Source organism: Lontra canadensis, unplaced genomic scaffold (assembly GCF_010015895.1).
Source record: "Lontra canadensis isolate GAN:19392208 unplaced genomic scaffold, GSC_riverotter_1.0 scaffold203, whole genome shotgun sequence".
Lineage (NCBI taxonomy): Eukaryota > Metazoa > Chordata > Mammalia > Carnivora > Mustelidae > Lontra > Lontra canadensis.
Genome location: NW_022631197.1, coordinates 1,005,183 through 1,012,382, shown reverse-complemented (window position 1 = coordinate 1,012,382; position 7,200 = coordinate 1,005,183). Strand labels below are relative to the sequence as shown.

The window sequence follows — 7,200 nt, the reverse complement described above, 5'->3', positions numbered from 1 at the left end:
AAGGCACTATTAAGAAACTGTTAATAAGCCACCGTGTGGCTCAGTCAGTTAAATGTCCCACTCTTGGTTTCAGCAAGTAGGTCATGATCTCAAGGGTCATGATCCCAGGATCATGAGATTGAGCCCATGTCAGGCTCTGTGCTCAGTGTCAAATCTTGAGATTCTTTCTCCCTTCCTCTCCCTCCTTTTCTGCTCTTCTCCCTCTGATCCTCCTCCTGCTTGTGCTCTCTCTCTAAAATAAATGAATGAATGAATAAATAAAATCTTTAAGAATAAATAAATAAATAAATAAATAAATAAAAATACATTGAAGAGACATGGCACAGATTTGAAGAAAATATGTATTACAAAACACGAGCATGACAAAGCACTGGGATGCAAAGTATATAAAGAACTCCCACAATCCACTAATAAAAACAAAATAGCTTGAATTGAATAGATGCATCAACAGGCTTATGAAAATTTGGTCAATATTATTAGTCAGTTGGGTAATGCAAATTAAGACTACATAGACACACCACTCCACACATGTCAGAATGAATAAAATTAGGCAGATTATCAATACCAAATTTTGGTAAGGATGTACAGCAACTGAAAATCTCATATATTTTTGTTGGGAATGTCAAATGTGACAACTATTATAGCAAAAGATCTAACATTTCCTTGTAAAATGAAATACACATTAACCAATGTTCCAATAATTCCATCTCTAGGTGTTTACTTAGGAGAAATAAAAGCACATATACACATAAAAAGACTTGTACAGAAATATTCAAATCATCTTTATTCATGAGAGTTCAAAGTCGAAAATATCCCAGAGATCCTAAAATAGGAGAATGGATAAACAAGACAGGGCATATTCATAAAATGGAATACTACTCAGCAATAAAAAGAATCAACTATTAATCTCAAAAACATGTTGAGCAAAAAAAGTCAAACAAAAATTGTGCATACTATATTATTTAATTTTTATGAAGTTTTAAAACAGTCAAAATCAGTCAATGATAGAAGAAAATTTGAACAGTGGTTTTCTTGGGGTGGGATTAGTATCGGTAACTGGAAAGGGCATGCAGGAATTTTCTGGGGCAATAGTGATGTTCTATAATGACATATTTTGGGCACTTTTTAAAACTCAGAAAAATTTGTGCATTACATTGTATATAAATTTTACATCAAAAGAAAAAAAAACAAATACTGAACTCTGGTTAATGACAGGAAGGCTGAAGTACCTAGGGGGACATACGTTCATCTGCAAGTTATTTTAAAATGCATAAAAACATGCAATGTACCGATGTAGGAATAAATATGTGAAAAAAGCAAGTACAGTAAAATGTTGATGCTAGAATCTAGGTGATGGGTATATTGGCATTCACTTTAAAATTCTTTCAGTTTCACTCTGTTTCAATATTTTGCTAATAAATATTTTGAAAAAGTTCCATACCCAACATCTTGAGAGAGAAGAGAAAACATAGCATTGGGGTGCGCTGGGCCTGTGGGGCTGGAGCTGGAAGGGTCTGTGTTAGCAGTAAAGTTAGGGATCTTGGAAGAACTGACAACAGGTCTGATGTTCAAGAAACCACTAACCAACTCATGGATGTGAACCTTCAGGACAGAAAATAGCCTCAGAAATGAGTCTGAGCGTCTCCAGGTCATGAGTGGAGCCACTGTACCTACTGGTTTTGTGCAGATGAAGTGAAAGAGAAATTGCACTCATCATGCAAAATACAGAAATGAAATGAGATGTATTTTAACGTTTTGGTGAAAAAGCCTGGCTCAGTTCTCTTGTCTGGAACCAGTTGATAGCTTATTTGTGGTTGTTCAGGAGTTTGAAGATTAGCAGTTCAAGGAAACAGAAGTTCTAAAGGATTTTGAAGAATTTGCTGGAAACTCCCATGATCAGACCCTTGAAGAACATGGAAAATTAACACCAGTTTCAAAGACAAAACTACAAAAAGATAAATGAGAATTCAAGTAAAGGTAAAATTGATAATGGATGAAGAGACAAAAAGAAAACAAAGATGTTAAAAGAGTTTGCTAACACTGGCTTAGATTCACATGTCTTCGACTGATGAAAATCCAGCTATCAAAGAAATACCGCGTTAGTAGGTTCTGGCTTGGCATCTTGCAAAGATGAGACTGACTAAAGCTCAAAAGGAGAAAGTGATCCTCAAGTGTTAAAGTTTAGATTCATAAGCAAAAAGGCAGGAGAGAAACACAGCAGCACCTCAACTCAGGCTGCCAGAAATTTTAGAGATGGTGTTCAGGATTAATTTAAGTGGAAAGTTGACATGACCAACTTTGATATGAAGGCTCATTTGAAAATCCCTGATAATCAAATCACTGAGGGCATTGCATTGACAGAAGAGAGTCTCCACCAAAGAAACATCTCACATTTGGACCTATAACTCAGATTTGCTTTCGCCTACAGGACACTGAGTTTCTGTGTTCCTCAACATACCGATAATGATAGTTGATGGGATGTATGGAACAGAGGCAATACCAAGAGAGGGGGCTACAGAAGTTGGTGATAATAATACATTGGCTGTGAATAAGGCAGCAAGTAATACCTCTTCTGGATTGGCCAAGGGCCAAATTAAAGAGGGAAACTGTCCTGTGACTTGTCCATAGATGCTGTTCAATGGGATATCTATCTGCAAGTCACCACTGAGACCTGGCTCTGTGGATATTATTGGAACTGATATGCCATTTGGAAAAAGGATGGCCTCCAAGAAGAAAAACTATAACCTTAATCCAACTTGCTTACAGAATGAGCTGTATCTGTGGACTGAGACAGGCCAGGCTCTACTACTTACAAGGACCAGAAATGCTTTCCCAGGGCATCACCCCTAATGAGACACATCTGGCATAATGCACCCACTCTCTGGGTGAATACAGAGGGCCTTTCTGCAGCAGTTTGTGTTCTGAAACATCCATTTCAGGTGTTGATTATCCTTCAGAAGAAGGTGGAGAAAGAGGAGCTCTCTGGTAATGCAAAGAATGCAAAGAATGCAGTATTGGTACTTCCCAATGCTGGAAATGTCAGCACAAAAAAAACGAGAAAACTAGCATTAGCAAAAGTGCAGTTTGCACTATTTAAACTGGCCAAAGGCTTTTCACCCTACTTAGCAAAAGATGTGAACCTCATGTGAAGGGATTGAAAAAGATCGTATGAGGAAGCAGAGATTTCCTTTAGATCTGTTCCAAAGAGGTAGCTGACTTGGCATCATGGGCCACTACATGACTGGGCATTTAGTACTTTCTTCAAAATGCTTCAAAAATGCCCAGAGAAAAACCTACTGAAACGCTCTGGGATTTGGGTTTAAAACAGTTTGTTTTCAGGTTTTAGAGGAGTTTCTGTTTTCCACTGTGGCAGGTACAAAATTCCCCCAGCCTAAAGGGAAGGCAGAGGACATGAGAGCATCTGAGGCCATGTCCCATTGCCTGTGGAATTTCACTGTTTAGCTACACAACATTTCATTAACTCAACCTTAAAAAACAAAGTCCTGGACAAGGTGAAATCTCATGAGATCTATAGGAAAGTTTGCCATCTGCCTTGAAAATGAAAATAGGCAGCCGCTATTCAGATTAATACACAGGACTAAAATAGAGGATTGAATTCATTGAGGGAAGTACAAAGATCCTTTACAATTAGTATAGGACATGTCTACCTATAAACAGCAGCAAATACACTGATAGACAAAGCATGGGAGCAATAAGCCAGATTAAAAGCAAATTCATTTTTCTTTCAGTAAAGAAAGAAAGAAAGAAAACAGCGTTAAATTAAAAAAAAAAAGATGTTCTAAACAAAGAGTATTCAGATAGCAACAATCTCTTACGTAGTAGATCCTATCTCCTAAATACATACAAAATCAACAGGAGGATAAGTATAGGATGAGGTAACCTCCCCAAAAGACAAAAAGATAGAGAAATAGAAGAACAAAGATGAGAAAATTGAGAGAATTAGGCAACATTAACTAAGTGGTATTCTAGGCAGTGAGAATTGAAAACATGTGACAAAGGAAATTATCAAAGAAAAAGGAGGAGGAGGAGGGGTGAGGAGGAAGGGGAGAAGGTAATAGAAAAATATTTCCAACAACAGTTTGAAAAGAACATGCTTTCCTCAACTGAATGGCTAAGTGCTTAGCGCAGTGAATAGGGGGAAAAGATGACCAATACCAAGACATTTCAGAATACTAGGGATAAAGATAGGATTTGGAAAACTTCCAACCATAGTGCAGGGGAGGGACTGGCATGTGGGGTGAGCTGAGAAGGGCAGCAGAAGAAGTTGTCAACAAAGCTGGGGACCACGATGGCATTTGACTCTTATTTGCAACACTGTTGTCAGAAGATGATGGAATTGTGCTTTCCTAATTCTGAGAGAATTCTTTCCAATCTAGTATTTTATGGTCAAATAGTCAAGGGGTGAGATTAGACTAAAACATTTTAAAAGATTCAAAACATTGATCTTCATGCATACTTTCTCAGGAACCTACTGGGTGATGCTCAAGTAAAATGAATTTTTAGAAAAGATAAGGAATTTGGGAAACAGAAAACCCAACTGGAGAACCAGGTGAAGTTAATTTCTGACAAGATGGTAAAGAGAAACCCTAGAATCATGGCAGAGAAGTGGGTCCAGGAAGCAAACTCACCCAGTGAGAGCAGGAACATCAAGGGATTCTGGAAGGATTGTTCTAAGAAACAAAACAGTCACATTCACCTATTGTTTATGAACATGTTCTGGGGAGCTTTAGTCACACTAATGGGAAGGAGTTTAGGCATGAATCTGTGGAAGGTACATAAGAAATGGATTAAACATATAAGAGGCATTGATTTAAGCTAGGGAAAGAAAGTTATGTAAGGAAATGCTTCCTTCGTTAATGAGTACGTGGTTCAGCTGTGATTATTATATGACAATATTAATGTCAAATTGAATATTAACCTAACATGGTATATAATTACATTAGGTGAATAGAGAAAGAGTATATTAGGAAATTAAATCCTCATCTTTCATAGTATGAAGTCAGCAGATATTAGTCTTGAGTCAAAAAAACAATATGTGCTATAATTTAGGAATATGATGGTAAATAACAGAAGAAAATGAGTCGAATATCTTTCCTCTGGAAAACATAGATGGGGGTGAGGAGACCAGAAGATAAATTTTTTTCATTATAAAGTGATTTGACTTTTCAGTAAATAAATAAGAAAATAAAATTTAATATGCAGTGGTGTTAAATTGTATCATTCAGATAATACTATTTTTTGAAAAAATTTATTCCTGTAGCTCAAAAAATATATACAGGAATATTGTATTTCCAGGTTCTTTTCCTCCCAGCTTTATTGAGGTATAAGTGGCAGATAAAATTAAAAGGTATTTAAAATGTAAATTGTGATGCTTTGATATATGTATACAATTGAAAGGATTCCTGCCATCCAGTTCATTAACTAGAACATTATTTTATCTTAAAAATTAAAAATAATTAAAATTCTTTTATTTTAGAAATCAACCGTCGGTTAACCTTACACCTCTTTCTGAATTGCGAATTGTATGTGGTAGGCAAGCTATAGAATTAGTTATTGATGTGTCCGCCATATAGATTAACCTTATTTTGGTAAGAGATATTTTTCTCTTCATGTTTTAAATAAAATAATAATCCCCCTACTCCTCTGTAAAAGCATTAAGTGAGGTGGAAAAGTTTAGTCAAAGTCCACTTGGGTGGCTCAGTTGTTTAAGCAGCTGCCTTTGACTCAGGTCATGATCCCAGGGTCCTGGGATTGCGTCCGGCATCGGGTTTCCTGCTCATTTTACCTACTTGTGCTCTCTCTCTCTCTTTATCAAATAAATAAATAAAATCTTAAAAAAAAAAAAAAGTTTAGTCAAGTAAAATGTGGGATTGCAAACAAACTTGTCCAGTCAGTCTACCAGTTAAGGTGTGAAAAAAGAACACAATGATTTTTATTAGCTGCATAATAAATTAACTCTGTATTTCTAACAGAATTCGTACCTTTCCAGGCAGGAGAAAGTCCTCAGTAGTCATGAGGAAATCACCTCCCGTCACTCCCCTCCAAAAGAGAACAGACTTTGGCCTGCGTTGTGGAGAACGGACACCATGTAGAGGAAGGGAGCTCACTGGTTGTCAAGTTTTATTCAAATCCATGTCCTTGTGGGACGTTATTACCGGGTCTGTTGTAGGGGCTATATGGTGAGCCTCAATCCAACTTAAAGTGTATTTTGTATCTACTAAGGACAAAATATTGTGGTGTGTGTATGGCGTAAAAGGACGGTAATAACAACACACTATGTAATAGCGGCATAGGTAGTGGCTCATGGATTTTTTTCCTAAGGTTCCATTCCAGCACAGGGACAGATCCTTGAGATGCCATTTCTCACAGCCCGAACACCCTTAGACATGCAGACTGTCTAGACTAAGAGAAAGCTTTTTACCCTGTTTTGCTCTGATCTCCCTCCTCTTTGAACCTAAGCAAGCTGAAGGGCCCACGTGGGGAGCAGGCAAGAAGTTGTGTGTCTGAAGCAGGAAGAGAGTGGGGGGCCAGCAGGGAGGGAAGACGGTAGCTGAGGGAACATCCTGCCAGCACTCTGACCTGGTCCCAGGTTGGGAGGAAGAATGTATCTGTATTTCTCTTCTCATTCTTCTCTTGTTTATTTCCTTCTCCATCGTACCATCTCTTATCATCCTTAATCCTAACCCATAAACCCCTTGGTTGGGCAGGCAACGTTTTCCCTGTGTCTGGGGCACAACGGACCACAACGATTTTGTTTGTATTCTGGGGCACAGAGATTCTCTTAGGTAAAAGTCATTTAATACTAGAATCATTAAACTTGAAGAGCTATGATGTTGCCAACGTTAGATGGTCTTGCTGGGGATTGAAGGAAAAATCATTACTTGAATATTCATAGGTAATACAAATATGAATTTCTTACATTTATTATTATATTTTTTACTCAATTCTTATTTATCACATGATGACATGATATAAGCTGTGTGTCAGATATAGTTCTAAACATTTTCATAAATATTAACTTATTGGATCCTTACACGAACTCTTCTGGGTAGGTTCTATGATTTACCTTACAGATGAAGAAACCAGGGCCAAGAAAGATGAAATAAATTGCCCCAGGTCACACAGTTAGGGAGCAATAGAATTGGGAATCAAACTCAGACCATCTGTAGAGTCCCTAAT

The 7,200-nt window shown here is 37.4% G+C and overlaps 1 pseudogene; it reads left to right on the top strand.

Moving 5' to 3' along the window:
• The first annotated feature begins 359 nt into the window (after positions 1–359).
• On the top strand, positions 360–2,850 carry LOC116861664 (annotated as a pseudogene).
• The last annotated feature ends 4,350 nt before the right edge of the window (positions 2,851–7,200 follow it).